Source organism: Giraffa tippelskirchi, chromosome 13 (genome assembly GCF_054371585.1).
Source record: "Giraffa tippelskirchi isolate mGirTip1 chromosome 13, T2T-mGirTip1v1.2.pri, whole genome shotgun sequence".
NCBI lineage: Eukaryota > Metazoa > Chordata > Mammalia > Artiodactyla > Giraffidae > Giraffa > Giraffa tippelskirchi.
Genome location: NC_137287.1, coordinates 102526221 through 102546900, shown reverse-complemented (window position 1 = coordinate 102546900; position 20680 = coordinate 102526221). Strand labels below are relative to the sequence as shown.

Below are 20680 nucleotides of genomic sequence, written 5' to 3'. Positions count from 1 at the left end.
CTAATGCCATAAGTAACGGTGTTTTATTTTTTCAATTGGGGAAAAATACAGAGGTCAAAAAGTTAACAATTTAGCTCCTGGACAGTTCACCATACCCACTCCAACCCTCAAATTCCAAGATTCCAAGTACACACTGAAAAGCAAGAAAACTATCTGGTTCAAAGCTAACAGTGTAAGTTTTTTTTAGATCCTGTTAAGGGTCTGAATTTGGAATATAAATTTCACAATAACACCTGATATAATCCTAACAAGGGCTTTCCTGATAGCTCCGCTGGTAAAGAATCCCCCTGCAATGCAGGAGACCTCGGTTTGATTCCTGGGTCGGGAAGATCCACTGGAGAAGGGATAGGCTACCCACGCCAGTCTTCTTGGGCTTTCCTGTGGCTCAGCTGGTAAAGAATCTGCCTGCAATGTGGGAGACCTGGGTTTGATCCCTGGGTTGGGAAGATCTGGGGAAGGGAAAGGCTACCCACTCCAGTATTCTGGCCTGGAGAATCCCATGGGCAGAGGAACCTGGCAGGCTACAGTCCATAAGATCGCAGAATCGGACATGACTGACTGACTAACACTATACTACTCTAGCACATACAAATATTTCTGAATCATTTTGCTGTATACCTGAAACATTATGAATCAGCTACACTTTATTTTTTTTTTTTAATTTTAAGTCTTTATTGAATGTTTCAATATTGCTTATGTTGTTTATGTTCTGGTTTCTTGGCCATAGGGCATATGAGATCTTAGCTCCCCGACCAGGGATCGAACCTGCACCCTCTGCATTGGAAGGCGAAGTGTTAACCCTGGATCAGAAGGAAAGTCCCTCAACTACACTTTAATAATACCGAAATCAAACATCCCCAAGCAGTTTGATCTGAATTAACACAGTTCTGCCTCAAACACTTGACATAAGTTTGAAGTACAATCCTGTTTCCAATAATATAAAATACAATAAATGGTGGGCAAAGAAGCTATCACCTGTGTCTTTTTACCAAGCAACACGGTGAAATAAAGTCACAATCTGCCACTCTATTCTACTTGCCACCACCCTCTGGAACCAAAAGATTCATTGTGACCTAGAGTAATCTAAAGTATAACCCATATATGTATGTAACAACTATCAGTTGAATGTCTCTTATAAGCCAGACATGGTATTAGATGTAGATTCCCATTTTAGAAACAAACATGGATTCAGAGGATAAATAACCTGCCAAATATCACAGGATACTAAGTAACTGAGGCCAGATTTGAACCCAAGTCAAATTTTATGTTTCAAAGCCTAAATAGGGATTATTTTTTTACTAATTTAACACTATTTCCCCAATTCTGCACACTGATTCAACAACAGCCTATCATTTGTAATGTTACAATGAAATGGATTTCTTTAAATTTGGAGGCAAGGTGAGGGGTGAGAGATGTGAGTTTTGACAATCCGGAGTCTTCCTTATTCTATTACCTGAATGGGCTGGCCACAATGTCACAGTGGTATACCAAATTAGATTTGAAAAGATGGGACAACTCCCAAGGCAAATGGCTATTTGTATTCATTCTATACAGAGTCATAAATATACAGAGGACTGTAAGTACTGATGAAGACAGGTTTCTGCTATGCCTAAGGGTGTGTGTGTATGATTTAAGAATACAGAGCAAAGAAAGCAAGTTAGTGGATTACCTGAGTGAGCAAGACACAAAGATGTTAATGCAGGAAAAAGTTCTCCTCCAAACATATCCCTAACACACAATACACAAGTTAATTCCCAAACTGTAATCAAAGAACCATCAGGAATAAGATCTCTGATCCCAGGTTCACAAGTCCATAGGTGAGCAAACTTTGAACTTTCCCCGAGTCTGAGATGGAAAGAGTCACTTTTCTATCTAGAAGTAACAGAACCCTAGATTCACCAAGACTAGATAACACCCTGACCATGTTCACTGTAGATGAATAACCGAGGCAATCTACACTGGGCATGAGTTACATACTGACCCACCCCTAAGCAGCAATTCAATACCTCACCCATCCAACAGGCTACATCAGAAACAGGAAGTACAGGTCAAAAGGCCTCACTGAAAAATAAGAACTCCTGGCAGCAGAAAATGAAAATTAAGAGTATCGGCACTGGCAATGAACACACGGTTTTCACTGACAGGGAAGGAAAATGTACCCGGTATTTTATAAATTATCTCCTTTAATTTTCAGTTGTGAAGTGACAGTCGCTCAGTTGTGTCCGACTCTTGGCGACCTGAATTCTCCAGGCCAGAATACTGGAGTGGGTAGCCTTTCCCTTCTCCAGGGGATCTTCCCAACCCAGGGATAGAACCCAGGTCTCTGCATTGCAGGCAGATTCTTTACCAACTTGAGTCACAGGGAAGCCAAGAATACTGGAGTGGGTAGCCCATCCTTTCTTCAGCGGATCTTCCCGACCCAGGAATCAAATCAGGGTCTCCGGCATTGCAGGCAGATTCTTTACCAACTGAGCTATAACTAGCTGGTGCTTTAGTTATTAATCCTCACAAGAATATTCTGAGGTAAGTACTGACGCCCATTTTATAGATGAAGGAACAGAAGGCTAATAAATAAGTTGCCCAAGGTAGTTGTTATCCCAATTGCAGAGATGACAAAATCCAGGCTTAAGAGTTAAGTAAACTTGGTTACTAAACCCAAACTTGGTCTCATTCCAAAGCTGAAGCTCTTTCCAACTATCCTGCTGCGTCCCTCCCTTAGTTCCCTCAGTAATCCTTTTTTTCTTTTTCTTTTTTATTGAAGGATAATTGCTTTACAGAATTTTGTTGTTTTCTGTCAAACCTCAACGTGAATCAGACACAAGTATACATATGTCCCCTCCCTCCTGAACCTCCCTCCCCATCCCACCCCTCCAGGTTGACACAGATCCCCTGTTTGAGTTTCCTGAGCCATACAGCAAATTCTTGTTGGCTATCTATTTTACATCCGGTAATGTTAAGTTTCCATATTACTCTTTCCATACATCTCACCCTCTCCTCCCCTCTCCCCATGTTCATAAGTCTATTCTCTATGTCTGTTTCTCCACTGCTGCCCTGTAAATAAATTCTTCGGTACCATTTTTCTAGACTCCATATATGTGCATTAGAATACGATACTTATCTTTCTCTTTCTGACTCGCTTCACTCTGTATAATAGGTCCTAGGTTCATTCACCTCATCAGAACTGACGCAAATGTGTTCCTTTTTATGGCTGAGCCCCAGTAATCTTGGTTAAAGAATTTTATTAAGAATCAGAAATCCTAAATCCACGGCCCACCAAATTTCTGCAGCTGTTTCAGAAACTGTACCTAAGATACAAAGCCAGTAAGAGTTTTCATAAGGAAACACTCCAGAAAGCTGCTGCTAGGGCTTCTCTGCCTTTTGGCTCAGATCAAGCGCAGAAGGCTGCCAAGTCACGGAATGATACATACATTATGACAAAATGACACTAAATTTTAAGTTTGAGGTCAAGGACCATCTAGAGATCAGGCAGGCACAGCACCTACCTGAAATACAACAGGCCCTTACGGCTTGTTGAAAGAATTAACATCGTTTGGTTATAAATCCAGTAAGGTCAAATGGCTAGTTTGTACTTTCTGATATGACATGATTAAATTTTCAGGAAAATAATTTATCCATTCATTTTAACAAGGTTGCTTTCTTAAAAATTATAGAACATTAATGAGATAGCTAAATTGAGAAATGCCCACTAGGGCATTAGTCATAACTTCAGAAAACTTTCCAAGTGTTCACTTTTCCAAGCAGATTAAAATGTTTCAGTTAATAAAAATCTGTCAGAAAAATCCACAAGACCAGAAAGTGTGAAAAGAAAAAAGTGGCCAATATAAAGGCATTTAAGACATAACACATATAAAATTATAAAACATTATTCTAAGTACACCCTGGTATTTAACCCTAAAACCCTCACTTCAGGTAACACATATTTTCTATGCAAGAAAACACGACCATCACTAATGTAATAAAAGCCTGCCCACCATAGTAACTGTTGCTAAGTACATTTCTTATGTCTAAGGCTGAAAGACACACACTTTGTAGAAACCAGTCACTGCTAGTATGATACTATTAATTCTTTCACCTTAAACTTTTAAAAAGATAATACTTGATTTCTATAATGTGAAGGAGAAAAAAGTTTGGTCAATAAGTAGGTCAGCTGAACTCTAGCTTGGAGAAACTACCAATTGTCTATAACCCAATGTAAATATTTGTTACAATGACAGCAGTCCCTTTTTCTTAATAATTATAGAGGAATTTCTTCCTCTGAAAAGCTAGATGGCTTATCCATTTTAGGAGTTCAAAGAAATTAAGGTGTATGAAGACACTAACATTCTTGTGAAACAAATTTGATCCAGGTCACCCGATGAATTAACTGTGACAGACCAAGGATCAAATCCAGTTTCTCATTTTAAATTAAGGATCACAAGCATTACCTTAAAACAGTAAGTCCTTACCTAATCCAATGCCAAATCACATAATTCTGTTTCTGAACTTGTACAAATTGTACTGTAACATTTATGCAAAAGATGTCATACAGTTGTCAAAACAATTATCATAAACATAACAAGTTAACATCTTTTGGGCTCTTACTGTGTTAGGTGCTATGCTAAATGTGTTATATGTGTTATCTCAATCAATCCTCGCAATGACCCCATGAGGAAAATGAGGCACAGAGAGATGTAAGGTAAAATACAGGAAAAGGACAGAATCGAGGTACATAGAGAATATATTCTTAAAGCCACAAATCCTCACTGCCTGGACCAGGATTCTAGGCCAAGCTGTAGGACTGAGATACTTGGTTTAGTCACTTAACCTTCAGGTGGCCCAATTTCCTTTACTCTAAACCTAAAAGTTAAACAGATAATCACAAAAGTCCTTCATATCCTGAAATGCTCTAATTTTGTAATTATCTTTCTATTCAGGTAACTAACTCAAAGAGAAACTATCTTATTTCCTCCATTCTCTGAAGTTCCCTTTGCTAAAGTTGAGAGTCCACATTTTATGAATCTAATCAGTAACATACTGATAAACAACAACAAAAAGGCCTTTCTTAAAAGTCAGAAGTCATTTCTGCAATTATGACTCCAAAATCTTATTCTTTTTTTAAAATGTATTGGCTTTTTTAGAAATTAATAGTTGATTTACGGTGTTACAATAGTTTCAGGTGTATAGCAAAGTGATTTAGTTATTCACATATACCCAAATCTTATTTATGGCTGCTATGGGTCTTCATTGCTGTGCATGGGCTTTCTCTAGTAGACGTGAGCGTAGTAGGCTACTCATTGCGGTCACTTTTCTTGTTGGGGAGCACAGGGTCTAGGTGCACTTGCTTCAGTAGTTGCAGCATGGGGGCTCAGCAGTCATGGTGCATAGACTTAGCTGCTCTGTGGCATGTGGAATCTTTCCAGACCAGGGATCGAACCCATGTCCCCTTTACTGGCAGGCATTTTCCTATACACTGTACTACCAGGCAAGTCCCCAAATCTTATTCTTAACCTCAAGTGACCAATGACAATGACTGGACTTCCCTGGTGGTCCATGGTTGAGAATCCGTCTGCCAATGCAGGGGACACGGGTTCAATCCCTGGTCCGGGAAGATTCCACATGCCGTGGGGCAACTGAGCCCATGCCCTAGAGCCCGTCCTCTGCTACAGGAGAAGCGACCGCAATGAGAAGCCCGTGTACTGCAACTAGAGAAAGTCCATGCAGCAACAAAAATCCAGCTCAGCCAAAAAAAAAAGTGGGGTGGGGGGGGGTGGCGGGAGGGCAATGACAGGGAGAAAAGATCTTGTAACAATTTTGGGTTGGGGTGGGAAGTGTGAAAGAACAGACTACTGTATATAGGTGGTATCACCCATTTTCAGCTCTTCTAAAAAAACAGGAAGTCTTTAAAGGATTGTCAAATAAACTCAATGCTTTATTCAGCTAATAAAGATGAAGGAATTATCCAGGATGCTTATCATAGGCATGGAAGAATCATCAATTTATAGAAATTCTACCAAAATGCCCTAGAACTCTAGAATCTATGTTTTACCAAGCTGTTTATCTAGCCCCTTCAAACTTCATCTAATGACACATGCTTACACATCTAGGAAGTGTGTAAGGATGCTTACACATCTAGGGAGAAGCCTAGGTTCCACTTAACATCATTATTCTGTGAGGTTTTCCAGGATCAAATCCCCACTTTACAGAATAATCTCTGCTGTCTTTGTTCTCTAGAAAATAATCCCTGAGAGATTCTTAAATAAAGTAAGCAAAAGCCCTCTAATTAGTTTTCTATAAAAATTTTTCTAATTAGTTTCCTACTGTCGCTGGAACAAACTACCACAAACATAAAACAACACAATTTATTATCTCACAGTTTCTATAGGCTAGAAGTGAGGTAGGGTTGGCTGGATTCTCTATTTAGGGTCCTGCAAGGCCAAAAATCATGGTGTCTGTAGGGCTATGTTCCTTGGTGGAATTCTGGGGTGGGGAATCTGCTTTCAAGCTCATTCAGATTGTTGGCTGAAAGAGGCTCCTTGTGGGCACAGGACTAAGGTCCCTATTTCCTTGCTGGTTGTCAGCTGGTGCTGATGGCATTCCTTCTTGTGCTTACCACGTGGCCCTCCAGGAATGGCAGGCTGAGTCCCTCTCATGCTTCAAATCTAACTCTAGCTGGATAAAATTGTCTGCTTTCATGTGAACAGACTGGACCTACCTATCCAGAAAATTCAGGATAACCATTCTATGTTAGAATTCTTAAACCACAGTTATATCTGAAAAGTCTCTTTTGCCACAAAACAGTAACAAACTCAGATTCCAGAGGATCTTTGGAATCGAGTCCACCCTAATGGCCTCCAAGGACTCATATCTCTACCAAATGCAAAAACCATCCAATTTATCATAAGGTCTCATTTCATTAAAGCATCAACTCGAAGTCCAAAAATCTCATTTAAAGTTCATCAATTCAGAACTCCCAAATCTCACCATCTAAAGCAGGTGTGGATGAAGCTCTGGGTATAATACATTAAGTACAACTCCCTGGAGCACAATTTCTAAAAAAACACCAAAAAAGACAACTAGTTATCTGCTCCCAACCTGTAATGGTGAGACAGGTATAAGGCAATAGTCAAACACATTCCAGTTCAAACAGGGAATATAAATATAAAAGAAAGCAGACAAAATATAAGGGAAAGTGGATCCTTCGGTCCAAAGCAGTTTCAAAATGTGAGCAAACTCCATTATATTTCAAAGCCAGGGAAATCTCTTCTGTAACCTTCAGTTCCACCTCTTTGGGCTCTTGGTTCCACCCTAAGTCATCCTTTTTTAAAAGAAAAGAAACAGGTTCACATCTCTAGTTTTACCAGCCTGCTTCTTACTAGTAAAAAAAAATCTGGGGGAGGGGAAGGGTTGAGAGGCCCCTTTAATTTCCTACTCTATGTCTTTCAATCAAGCAGGCATTGTTTCTGCTAGTATAAAATGCTCAAGAATTTAGAGGGCTTCACGTAAATTTCACAGGAGCTCACCATTAGACCCACATTTACAAATAAACCTATACTTTGCTTGGAAATCTCCTCAGCTAAACATTCAAGTTCATCACTTGTAAGTTTTCTTTTCCACATAACCTCAGGACACAATTCTAAGTTTATTTGCCACTATGTAAAAAGATCCCCTTTTCTCCAGTTTCCACTGTATACCTCACTTCCACCTGAGTCCTCATTACTTCTACTAACAATCTGTTTCTAGGCCTTTTCTATCTCATGCTCCTCAAAAAACTGCTGGCCTCTTCTACTGCCACTTCCACATTTTTAGGTAATAGTACCCCATTTCTGGCACAAAAATTTATACTAGCGTTCTACTGCTGCCATAACAAAACCACAAACGTAGTGGTTTAAACCAACAGAAATTTATTATCTCACAGTTTCCATAGGTCAGAAGTTAGGTAGGCTTGGCTAGGTCTTCTGCTCAGGGTTTCACAAGGTCAAAATCAAGGTGTTATCCTTGCTGGAAATTGGGAAAGAATTCACTTTCAAGCTCATTCAGGTTGTTGGCCAACTTCAGTTCCTCGTGGTTGTAGGACTGTGGTCTCCATTTCCTTCTTGGCTGTCAGCTGGGGCTGGTCTTTGTTACTAGAGGTTCCCTGCATTCCTTCTCATGCTTTCCATGTGGCCCCCTCTAGCAACAGCAAATGGAGTCCCTCTCATGATTCAATTCTCTCTGATTTCCCCTTCTGCCCCATCTCTCTTGACTCCCAGCTGGAGAAAGTTCTCTGTTTTTAACGGTGCATGTGATTAGATTGGGCCTGCCCACAAAATCCAGGATAATCTCCCTGTTGTAAGATGTTTAACCCTAACAGCATCTGCAAAGGCCTTTTACCATGTAACATATTTACAGATCCGGGAATTAAGAGTTTGGACATCTTGAGGGTGGTGATGGTGGTCATTCTGCCTACTACAACTCCAAACGCTAAGTAAAGCTTTAAACTCAGTTCCCAAAGAAAATTTTTTTCTCCAAGAGTGTGTGAAGTAAAGGTATATGTTCAGAGACAGAGACGACCGTAAAATCAAGGACTCACCCTGAAAGAGACTGGCTAAGCAAGAGAGATTAAAAATATACTTGTTTCATCCCTAAACAGTTATGCAATTAACACACTAGGTAGAAACTCACCCTTTGCTCTCCCTTAAATGTGTGCTTCTCTTCTCTACTGTATTCCATATAAAAGGATATAACTAGACATATTTGGGTTTTGCTTTTTAAAAAAAGTTACCCCAGGGTGACCTAATTTTATAATAAGTTGATAAACCGATCTAAGCAAACCTGAAATATTTTCATTCTTTCTTCAAGTCATACACCCTCCTCCAACAGCAAATGAAAGTCAAGTATTTCAAAGTCACAGAAGGACAAATCTGTCTAGGTAAAACTGCAGGTGAACTTTAAAAAAAAAACACAAGGGAGAACTAGTATTGGTCCTGGTCTTTCAGCTCAAGGTCCACCAAGACAGTTAAGCCAAGTGACTTAGAACAAAACACTACAACAACTACAAATATAATATTCTGAAGCCTTGCCTACTGTCAGATAATATTTACCATACACTTTACCTAGATTGGAGGAACCCCAAATATACCAAGTAGGCCCTTTAAGAAAAGCGACACGTAAGGTCTATTGAGCACTTATGACTTGCCAGGCGCTGTAGTAAGCACTTGACACAAATTATCTTATTTACTCACCACAAACTTATCCTTTAAGAAACACTATCATCCCCATTTTAGACAGAAAAACAGAGATTTACAGAAGTTAGGTCACACAGGGAATCAGCAGTGGCACTTCTAATTGGGAATCCAGAGATGTACTGCCACTCCTTAGCTGGAATCGACTCTTCCAACTCTTGGAAAAATCTTCCCTTTCTAGCTTTCTTTTCATTTCCTCTCCACACGCCCACTTCTCATAGAATTTAGCAGTTGAAAAGGTAATCAGGCCTCCCCAATTAATTTACCACCTCCTTGCCAGAACTCTTTCCATCTCACAATAGCAATAGCCAAGAAGCAACTTCTGACCTCGACTTTGCTTCCCAAAAACAAACTACATAAGCTCCACCCATCACCTGCCAAGGCAAGAAATGTTCCAAGGCTGCAAAAACAAAAACACAACAACCGAAAATCAAAAATAAAAGTCCTACTCTTCAAAAGGTAACAAACTAACATGTAAACTCAGCCAATCTTTCATTCTATGTACCTCTCCTCTTCCACCCAAGCTCCCAACTAACCCTTAACTCCAACTCCACCCGTTCTGCCCCACTTCTAGGTTCCCTTCCCCTTTATCCTCAATGACCTCGCCCCGGGTCGCCTCCACCCTGTACCCCGGTGTGCAGGTGGGAAGCCCTGCCTCGCCCAGAGGGACCTTAGGAGGCCCCCACTCCAGCAGCTCTGCTCCCCAGGAAGGTCCACCCCAGCCTACGCTGAGGGCATCACTCCCCTAGACACCCTCCCGTAGCAACCCCCCCTGCGGCCCCACCCCTCAAGCTCCCTTCCCCCTCTGGCGACCCCCTTCTCCAAGTTGCCCCTTAGTCCCCGCCCCAGTTCAGCCCTCTCCCCGGCCATACGCTGGACTCGAGAGCCAGCTCCCATCCTCACATCAGCCTCTGCCCCCAAAGCCTCCCTCCCCGCCCTGGGGAGTGGCCCCAGGCCTCTCCGATGAGCTGCAGGGGCCTCGTCTGGTGGGGGGGGGGGGTGGCAGGGGAAGGCGAAGGGCCACTCGAGAGTCTGCCGGAGGCGTGAGAGGCGGCAGCGCCCCGCTGCACCGCCTGGGCCCACCCGCACCCCCCAACAACCTCGCCTGGCAGCTCTCACGGTACCTGGGGTGGAAGCGGCAGCGGCGGCGGCCGCTCTCCCCTCTCCTCACACAGACAATATGGCGGCGGCGGAGGAGGAGACACACGGCTCGGCCGCCAGCCGCAGGGACCAGAGCGAGGCTGCAGCCGTCGCTGCCGGAAGCGGAAACCCCCCTCCGACCGGGAGGCGGGGAGGGACCGCTTCCGACTCCTCCCCCAGCGGAGTCTCGCAGAGTGCGGCCATACTGGGATGTCTCATTGAATCCCTTGGGGTTCAGTTCTGAACTGCGGCGCACAATGGAAGGCGTTCGTATCGTAAATCATAATAAGGAGACTTGCAATAATTAAGCGAGCTTTATTGCAGTACCTGTACGAGCTGACGAGAGAGAGAACACGAGCCTCCCCCTAAGTGTACAATTGGTTTGACCTAAGGTAAGATGGCGGTCCCTAGGTTTCCCGCATTTCATCCAGTTGGCAAGTCCTACAGTCTGCGAGCCGGTCCGCCTTTCGTTAAAAGAAGCATGCGCGACCTGCAGAGCTGGAGAGCGAAGCATTTTGGGAGTTGAAGTCTCCTACACTGGTCCCTCGTCTAGGGTCGGGGTTCCAGCAGCACATTTTTTTCTGCTCACACTTCGAGTTCCGGAACAAGTGAACGAAAGTTGGACCCCAGGAATGGGGTGGCGCAGGAGTCGAGAAGTGACGGTACTAGCCCTCTGGAGACTTAGACGCAGTTCCTGCTCTTACAGGAGTCCTAGCCAGAGCTGCCCTAGCCAGAATGAAATATTTTCTCTCTTCGATCTGCCTCTCCACCCCACTTTCCCGGGCAACCGCCCCAAGGCAGGTATAGGGCACTTTCTATTGTGCAAAACTGATTATGACGTCCTCTTGGTTGAACATCTCCCAAGACTTTCCTTTGTGCACCAAAAAGAGCGCAAGCTCTTCTCTTAACATCGGAGTTTCTGCATAATTTGGACACTACCGCCATCCTCTCTCCCCCCGCCCCAACCCCCCCGCCCCAAGCCGCCTCTTCTGCCGCTCTCATTAAAATTTCCTGAGGCTCCCACTCACTAAAACTGCAGACTGTTCCTGGATCTTTTCTGTGTTGCTTCCCTCGCTTTGCACTGGCAGTTACGTCTGTTACTGTCACCTCCTGGACTGGCTAACTTCGGTATGTCCATTGAACCAATCCAGGGATCCTTTTCTCTGGGGTTCTTCCCTCCCTTTGTTGTTGTTCAGTTGGTAAGTTGTGTCCGACTCTTTGCGACCCCATGGACTGCAGCCCACCAGGCCTCCCTGTCCTTCACCGTCCCTGGCCTGCTTCTTCCACCAGACTGTGACCTCCGAGTGGACAGGGCTGAGTCTGATGGTCACCCTGTTCCCTGCAGGCCCTGTTGAAAGCTGGTGTGTGTGTTATTGAGAGGAATTCAAGCGTTAGCCTCACCTTTGGTGGGGCAGAGGTGTGAGTTCTGGAACGAGGGTGAGAAGGCTGGGTTATTTTGGTACCTGTTTTTATCCCTGAGCTGCCTCAGAATAGCTGCTTGACCCAGGGGATGGGCCTCCCCACCTTCTCCAGCTCTCCTTTCACAGCTCTTCAGCTGACTGGCACCTCTGCTATCAAAGAGACAGTCTCCTCCCCTGAGGGATGGCAGTGGTGGCAGCTGCAGACATATAGTGGTGGCCTCAAGGAGGTGGCTGTGACCTTTTCTGGGCTTCTTCTGTCTGTCAGAGAGGTCTGTGGCATTTGACCTCTGTGGACTGAAAATCTGCTGTAATGACTCTCTGAGTGCCCTCACGCTATTTTGGTTCAGTTCAGTTGTTCAGTCATGTCCGACTCTTTGCGACCCCATGGACTGCAGCACACCAGGCTTCCCTGTCTGTCACCAACTCCTGGAGCCTATTCAAACTCATGTCCATCTTGTTGGTGATGCCAGCCAACCATCTCATCCTCTGTCATCCCCTTCTCCCACCTTCAGTCTTTCCCAGCATCAGGGTCTTTTCCAATGAGTAGATTCGCATCAGGTGGCCAAAGTATTGGAGTTCACGCTAGTTACTTCTGCTTTATGAGTCTTAGTTTCACAGGTTAGACGATGATTCTAGGTTTCTGTGAAGCTATCTTCCAGGAAATGAGGCCTTCATTTAGCTTTTCAGCTGTCTTCACTCTGTGGTTCCTTTTCCATATCTTTATTCACATTTATTCAGTTCATAGCTTTTCATCACTTGCCATGAGACAGACAGTGTGCTAGATGCTGAGGATGTGGTATGAGTAAGACAGATACCAGTTCCTTGTAAAACTCACCTTCTAAAGTGATAACAAATAATGCACAGGTAAGCAAGCAAACAAGTGCTATGAAGGAAAAATATAAGTAGGTGTGAAAAAGAATAAAAGAGGGGAGAACTTTAGTTTGAGTGGTTCAAAAGGTCCCTCTGAGGAAAAACAGAACAAAAGTCCTGAGGCAGGAAAGAGCTTGATAAGTTTGAGGAAGGAGGCCAGGGCAGCCAAAGCGTTCTGAGTGAAGGAAAGAAGAGTAGGAAATAAGGTGGGAAAAATGGCCAGGGCATTCAGGCCATGGTTAGGAGTCTGGAATTTCATCTGAAAAGAGTAGGGGTAAGTCCCAGGGTGTAACCCTCACGAGACCTTTCCAATAATCTCAGCAGCCCCCACAGCCTCAGCTCTTCATTCTGCTACCCAATTCCAGCCTCCCCGTGTGACGCCATTCAGAGGGCTCACCCAGACACACACATGCAACACCCCACAGTATGTAGGTCACAGTTGAGACCCAACCCCTGCTATCTTCCAGGCCAGCCTAGTATAGGTCTCTGATTCCAAAAAGTTCTCCGTCTCCAATGTTCAGTAGTTATGGCGCCTCCAAAAACAGCTCAGTTATCTTTAATACTAATTCCCCCTGTCCCTCCATAGCTCTCAGACTAAACTTTCTTCAAACAGTAACAATAGCCACAGCCACAGTTAAAATGTTCACAGTACTTGTCCTGTGCCACACACTGAATGTTCATCATCTCATTTTATCCTCACATCAGCCTAGTGAGGTAGGAACTAAAAGTATCCCACTGTACAGACGTGGAAACTGAGGTTCAGTCAGGTTGCAGGACATGCCCAAGGTCACTTAAGAAGTGGAGCTTACATTCCAACCAGGCACTGCATAAGAACCTCAGCATATCAACTTTCTATTGTTGCTTAATAAATCATCCCAAAACAGAGTAATTTAAAATGACAGTAATTTTTTGCTTATATTTGTGTGGATTGGCAACTTGGACATGTCTCAGCTGGGACAGCTCTTTTTGGCTGTACATGGTTTTGCCCGGGCTTACTGCTGCATTGCAGTCAGTTTGCAAGTCAGCAAACTCAATGGTCATACAAATATGGCCTCATTCACGAGTCTGGCAGATGGCTGGGGCTGCTGGCTTGAGGGCCTAGGTTCTTCTCCATGTGGCTTCAGCAAGCTAGCTCAGGCTTCCTCATCATGGCCTCTGAAAGGAAAAAACCAAAGCAGCAAGGCCTCTTGAGGCCTGGGTTCCAAAGTGCTCTGAAATGCTATAGCATCATCTTCACTACATTTTATTGATCAATCCCTATCACATGTCCAACTCAGATTCAAGGAGACTAGAAATAGTCTCTTGATGGAAAAGACAACAGAGTCATATTGCAGAGGCAAGTATGTGGGGTGGGGGAATCATTGTGACCATCTTTATGAACAACACAGCACACTAAGTGACCATGGGTACAGAACTGGGTAAGTAAATTATGGTATAGCTAAACATGGAGCTATTAATAGGGAGAGCTAATATGTTTTGAGCTCTTAATATGTCAGACTGTACAAAATGCTTTATGTGTATTAACTCATTTAATCCTCATAATGGCTCTGTGTGACAGGTACATGTTTATCCACAGCTACAAATTAAATACACCAAGTCTTAGGTTAAGCCACGTGTGCAAGATCCCACAGCTAGTAAGTGATTTCTGGACATAGAATACTGGCCTTGCCATACTAGTATGTAATAAAAAGAGACAAAAGTTTGGTGAGAACACATTTCAAAAACTTTTAAAAACAGGTATATGTATAAGTATTATGTGGTTTTAGACATAGTTCAGGAAAGATTTACCATAAACTCTTAATGGAGCTTATTTCAGGAGAAAGGAAGAGGAGGGAACTTTTAAACACTTCTGTCTGTACTGTGTGAATTTTTTGTTTGATTTTTTTCTTTGTATAACAAAGATAACTTTTTATTTCTACATGTAGCAAAGAAAAAAAACATTCAAAAATGTTCTTAACTTGTCTGTTCTGTCTTTCTATTTGGTCTTTACATTTGCTGATTTTTAAAAAAATATTTATTTGGCTGCATCAGGTCTTAGTTGTGGTACTTGGGCTGTTTAGTTGTGTTGTGCGGATTCCAGAGTGCATGGGCTTCAGTAGTTGTGGCTAGCGGGCTTTGTTGCTCCGTGGCAGGTGCGATCTTGGTTCCCTCCCTGACCAGAGATTGAACACATGTCGCCTGCATTGCCGTGTGGATTCTTAACCACTGGACCACCAGGGAAGTCCCTGTTTTCCTTTTTTGACACTACCCCAGCCCAGCCCCTTATCAATTCTGACCTGAAATTTTGTAACTATCATAGGGGGCCCCTCCTCTCTCCCTCTCCCATGTGCTCTGCATACTGCTCCTTTCTTGCTCAAGAGTTTTCAGTGGCATTGCATCGCCTTCAGAGAAAGTCCAAACATCTTGGTCTCAGATACATGGCATATGTAACCTTGACTCCAACTAGATTGGATTCCAGCTCTGTCATTTGCTAGTAGTAAATCTTGGAGAAGTTATTTGACCTCTCTGAGCCTTAGTTTCCTTATCTGTTAAGAGAGAAAGAGAAGGAAGAAAGAGAGGGGAGAGGATATACCATGACAAATATCTTTTGTATTTTTTTCCTGTTAGGATAATATACTGATTGCCTTTTTTTTCCAGGATTCTTTCTTTTTTTTTCTTCTTTCTTTTTTTAATGGAAGTATAGTTGATTTACAATATTGTGTTATTTTCCCATGTACAGCAAAGTGATTCAGTTATATATATGTATATATATTCTTTTTCAGATTCTTTTCCACTACAGGTTATTGTTAAATATTGAATATAGTTCCCTGTGCTACACAATAAATCCTTGTTTATTTTATATATGATAGTGTGCATCTGTTAATCTCAGTTGCTCAGTCATGGCCAACTCTTTGCGACCCCATGGACTGTAGCCTGCTAGGCTTCTCTGAACATGGAATTCTCCAGGCAGGAATACTGGAGTGGGTTGCCATGCCCTGCTCCAGAGTATCTTCCCAACCCAGGGATATAACCTGCATCTCTTAAGTCTCCTACAGTGGCAGGCAGGTTCTTTACCACTAGTGCCACCTGGGAAGCCTGTTAATCTCTCACTCCTAATTCATTTCTTCCCCCACTCCCCTTTGGTTACCGTAAGTTTGTTTTTTATGTCTGTGGATCTGTTTCTGTTTTGTAAATAAGTTTGTGTTATTTTTCATTTCCACATATAAGTGATATCATATAATATTTATCTTTCTCTAACTTCTTTCACTTAGTATGACAGTCCCTATGTCTATTCATGTTGCTGCAAGTGGCAATATTTCATTCTTTTATGGAGGACTGATATTCCATTGTGTATATATGTATATGTGTGTGTGTATGCCATATCTTTCTTATCTGTTTGTCTGTTGATACTTAGGTTGCTCCCATTTCTTGGCTAAATAGTATCACTATGAATTTTGGGGTGCAGCATGACAAATCTTGCAGCAAATTAGATTACTATTCAATGACTCAGTCGCTCCCCTGGTTAGGACTGATTGATACTCTCTACTCTGTTGATATTAGATGTGGCCACGCAGTTTACTTTGGCCAGTGAAATGTGGATGAAAATGACAACGTGCAAGTTCAGCCTAGGCCTTAAGAGATCTCTCATGTTTTCAACTGCCTCCTTGGAATTTCCATCTCTGTCATAAGGATGGGGCTGTCATTAGTGTATTCTATCTTTTGAAACAGTGTCAATCAAAGTTGCCATAGGAAAGCCTGGGATAAGGATAGTTTCGTAGTTTAGTGTTTTGTTTGTATTATTATTTTTGGCTGACCAAGCCACACAGCTTGCAGAATCTTAGTTCCCTGATCTGAGATTGAACCTGGGCCCCTGGCAGTGAGAGCACCGAGTCCTAACCACTGGACCGCCAGGGAGTTCCCGGTATTAAATTTTAGGTTGTATTTTTGTTTATTTATTTAGCTGTGCCAGGTCTTCATTGCCACATGTGGGATCTCTAGTCTTTGTTGTGGCATGTGAACTCTTAGTTGCAGCATGTGGGATCTAGTTCCCTGACCAGGGATCAAACCTGGGCCCCCTGCATTGGGAGAGAAGAGCCCTAGCCACCGGGAAGCCACCAGGGAAGTCTCCTCTTTTGCATGTAGTATTTTTTTTTCCTATGAACTCTTTCTCTTTTGAATGTCAGGAAACTAAACAGGTAAGAAGAGAATGCTCTGTGTCAATGTAGGAAAGCAATAGTTTCTGTCTAAATCCCTAACATCAAATCCAGAAGAATAAGAGACACATGTAGTAGTCAAACCCAGCAGAGCCCAGCTGAGATCAGCCAAACCCCAAATGCAGGTGGAAGAGGGAGAAATCAGCGCTTGCTGCCGTAAGGCATGGGTATTTGGGATGGTTTGTTATGTAGCATTACTATTATGCTATACCCACCTCTAAGGGCCCTTGTTATGATTAAATAAGTGATAACAGCACGTGCGTGCTCAGTAACTCAGTTGTGTCTGACTCTGCAACCCCATGAACTGTATGTAGCCTGCCTGCCAGGCTCCTGTCCATGGAATTTTCCAGGCAAGAATACTGGAGTGGGTTGCTATTCCATCTCCAGGGGATCTTCCCTACCCAGGGATTGAACCTGCATCCCCTGCGTTGGCAGGTGGATTCTTCACCACTGCACCACCTGGGAAGCCCCCGAGTGGTACAGTAAAGCCCTTAAAAATATACTGACATGTAACAAGAGTAAAGTCAATGTGAGTGATTATTATGGGGGTGCAACTGGGAACAGAGAAGTCCCTGTTCTCACAGATCTCATGTTTTGTAGAGAGATGTGTGCTCTGTCAGATAGTGATGAGCGCTATGGAGGAAAACAAGGCAGGGAAGGGAGAAGGGAGTGCTATGGTGTAAATTCAAATAGTCGATTGAAGCCTTGCTGGGAAGGTGATTCTTAAGGAAACACGTGGAAGAGGTGAGGCAGGGAGTCACAAGGGTATATGGGAGAAGATTGTTCCAAGCAGAGAATAGGCAAAGACCATGAAGTGGACTCATGCCTGGTGGGTTTAAGGAAAAGCCAGTAGACAGGATGGCTGAGCTGAACAAGCAAGGGAAAGATGATGTCAAGGAGATTCCCCTGGGACTAGTTCATGCACACCCTAGTGGGTCATTGTAAGGACTTTGGCTTCTGCTATGAATGAAGTGGAACATATTGGAGAGTTTTGACTGGAGAAAGACAGGACTTACTTTGCATTTTTACAGGATCTCATCTCTGTAACTGATGGGTGTACAACAAATGGAATGTGAGTGAGCTGAAGCAGAGACCAGATAAGAGGCTGCTGCCACAGTCCAGACAAAAGATGGTGATGGTTTGAACCAAAGTTCAACTTTGGGATTATTATGAAGGTAATAAATGGGGTTATTATGAAATTAATCTACATTTTGGAGCAGATTGATGATGGAGTGTTTGAGAAAGAAGACTTGAGGATGACTCCAAGGTTTTTGCCCAGAAGAATTGCAAGAAGGAATTTGCCATTAACTGAAATGTGGAAGTCTGTAGAAGGAGAACTTTTTTGCACAGGAAAGGAGAGGAGAATTAGCAGTTCTATTAATATTTGGAACTTGTTAAATTTAAGGCACCTATCAGATTTCCAAGTGGAGAGGTCTAGTTAGAAGTTACATTTATGAATCTGAGCCCAGGTTGGAGTTATAATTTTGGTAGTTGTTATGGACTGACTTGTGTCTCCCCAGAATTTGTGTCAAAACTCTAACCCCCTAATGTGGCTATGTTTGGAGATAGGGCCTTTTAAAAAGGTAATTAAGATTAAACGAGGTCATGAGGGTAGGGCCTTAATCCTTAGAAGAAAACAAAGAGACATCTGAGTGGCTCGTGTGTGTGTGTGTGTGTGTGTGTGTGTGTGTGTGTGTGCGCGCGCGCGCGCGCGTGTGTGCGTGTGCGTGTGTGTGTGCGTGTGCGTGTGCGCGCGCGTGTGTGTGCGCGTGCGTGTGCGCGCGTGCGTGTATGCGCGCGCGCAGAAGACAGGCTGTGTGAAGGCACACGAAGAAGGTTGCAAACCAAGGCACACGAAGAAGGTTGCAAACCAGGAAGAGAGTTCTTAGAGAAACCATCCCTGCTGGCACCCTTATCTTGGACTTTCAACCTCCAGAACTCTGAGAAATAAAAGAAGTTCTGTTTTTAAGCCCCCCAGTCTGTGGTATCTTGTTATACCGGCCCGAGTAGATTAACACAGAAGTCATCATTGTGGAAATGGTTTTTAAAGCCATGAGGCTGGGTGAGATCTCCAACAGAGTGAGCATAGACAGAGAAGAGGGCAGGGCTAAGGACTCAGACCCCGGGGCCCCCAACATTAAGAGACAAAGAACCAACAATGGAGCCTGTGATAGAGCAGCTAGTGAGGAAAATGGCCTGGGAACCAAGTGAGGAAAACATTTCAAGGCAGGGAAAATTTATGAACTGTGTCAGATGCTGCTGAGAGGTCCAGGAAGATGAAGATCAAGAACTGATTTAGCCAAGTGGAGGGCGTTGTTACTTTGACAGGAAGGAGTGTAAATAGAAAAATGGGAGCAAGAGTCCGATTGGAGTAGGATTAAGAGAGTGTATATAAGATTAAGGTATAAACACACACATACATAACGTACATATACACATAAGGAAAAGGAAAGCTCTTAACAGTAAAAGGACAACTAGTAAATGTAGAAAAAGAGGAATTAGAAATTGACCATTTGGCAACCATTCTAGTAGTAATTGTTCCAGGAGAGAATCATTAATGGATATTGCAATAGTGGGTTAAAGTTTGACAAGAAACAGGATATTTGCATAGTCCTGGAGTGTCTCCTCACAGGGTACTTATTAATTACAAAGGGTAACATTGTAATTTTGCAGTGAAGAAGCCAATCAAGTGATGAAGTGAGAATCACTAGTAATGGGGCAGATTGACCTGTCCCTCATATGACACACTGAGAGGGATGCAGCATACTTTCAGTGGTATTTCTGCTAAAGTGCATGGCCGATTCATGAGGAAATGTTGTTCTTCAGTCACTTAGTTGTGTCTGACTCTTTGTGACCGCATGGACAGCAGCAGGCCAGACTTCCGTGTCCTTCACTATCTCCTGGAGTTTGTTCAGATTCATGTTCATTGAGTTGATGATGCTGTCTAATCATCTCATCTTCTGTCTCCCCTTCTGCTCCTGCCCTCTATCTTTCCCAGCATCAGAGTCTTTTCCAATCAGTCATCGGCTCTTCTCAGGTGGCCAAAGTATTGGAGCTTCAGCATCAATCCTTTCAACCCCTTCAGGGTTGATTTCCTTTAGGATTGACTGATTTGATCTCCTCACTGTCCAAGGGACTCTCGAGAGTCTTCTCCAGCACAATTCAAAAGTATCAATTCTTCGGCGCACAACCTTCTTTATGCTGCAACTCTCACATTCATACATGACTACTGGAAAAAAACATAGCTTTGACTAGACAGACCTTTTTTGGCAAAGTAATGTCTCTGCTTTTTAATATACTGTCTAGATTTGTCAGAGCTTTTCTTCCAAGGAGCAAGCATCTTTGCATCTCATGGCTGTAGTCACCATCCTCAGTGATTTTGGAGCCCAAGAAAGTGAAGTCTATCACTGTTTCCATTGTTTCCCCATCTATTTGCCATGCAGTGATGGGACCAGATGCCATGATCTTAGTTTTTTGAATGTTGAGTTTTTTTTTTAATTAGTTAATTTTTCTATTTTTTAACTTTACAATATTATATTTGTTTTGCTATACATTGACATGAATCCACCATGGGTGTACAGTTTTCCCCTTCCAGAACTGAATGTTGAGTTTTAAGCCAGCTTTTTCACTCTCCTCTTTCACCCTTATCAAGAGGCTCTTCAGTTCTTCTTTGCTTTCTGCCATTAGGGTGGGGTCATCTGCATATCTGAAGTTATTGACATTTCTCCCGGCAATCTTGGTTTCAGCTTGAGCTTCATCCAGCCTGGCATTTTGCATGATGTACTCTACATGTAAGTTAAATAAGCTGAATGACAATATACAGCCTTGATGTACT

General features: G+C 43.0%; 1 protein-coding gene and 1 long non-coding RNA gene across 6 annotated transcripts in view; one reads left to right on the top strand and one right to left on the bottom strand.

Moving 5' to 3' along the window:
- CSNK2A1 (casein kinase 2 alpha 1) overlaps positions 1-10401 on the bottom strand; it is a 54677-nt gene extending 44276 nt beyond the window's left edge. For all 5 annotated transcript variants that reach the window (XM_081560653.1, XM_081560656.1, XM_081560651.1 and 2 more), the window contains exon 1: positions 10346-10401. The gene's annotated coding sequence lies outside the window, so the exon portion shown is untranslated. The remainder of the gene's footprint in view (positions 1-10345) is intronic.
- A 138-nt stretch (positions 10402-10539) lies between these two features.
- On the top strand, positions 10540-18811 carry LOC145533395 (uncharacterized). Its single transcript, XR_014074047.1, has 2 exons — positions 10540-10753; positions 17877-18811. It is a non-coding gene; the product is annotated as an uncharacterized LOC145533395 (long non-coding RNA).
- The last annotated feature ends 1869 nt before the right edge of the window (positions 18812-20680 follow it).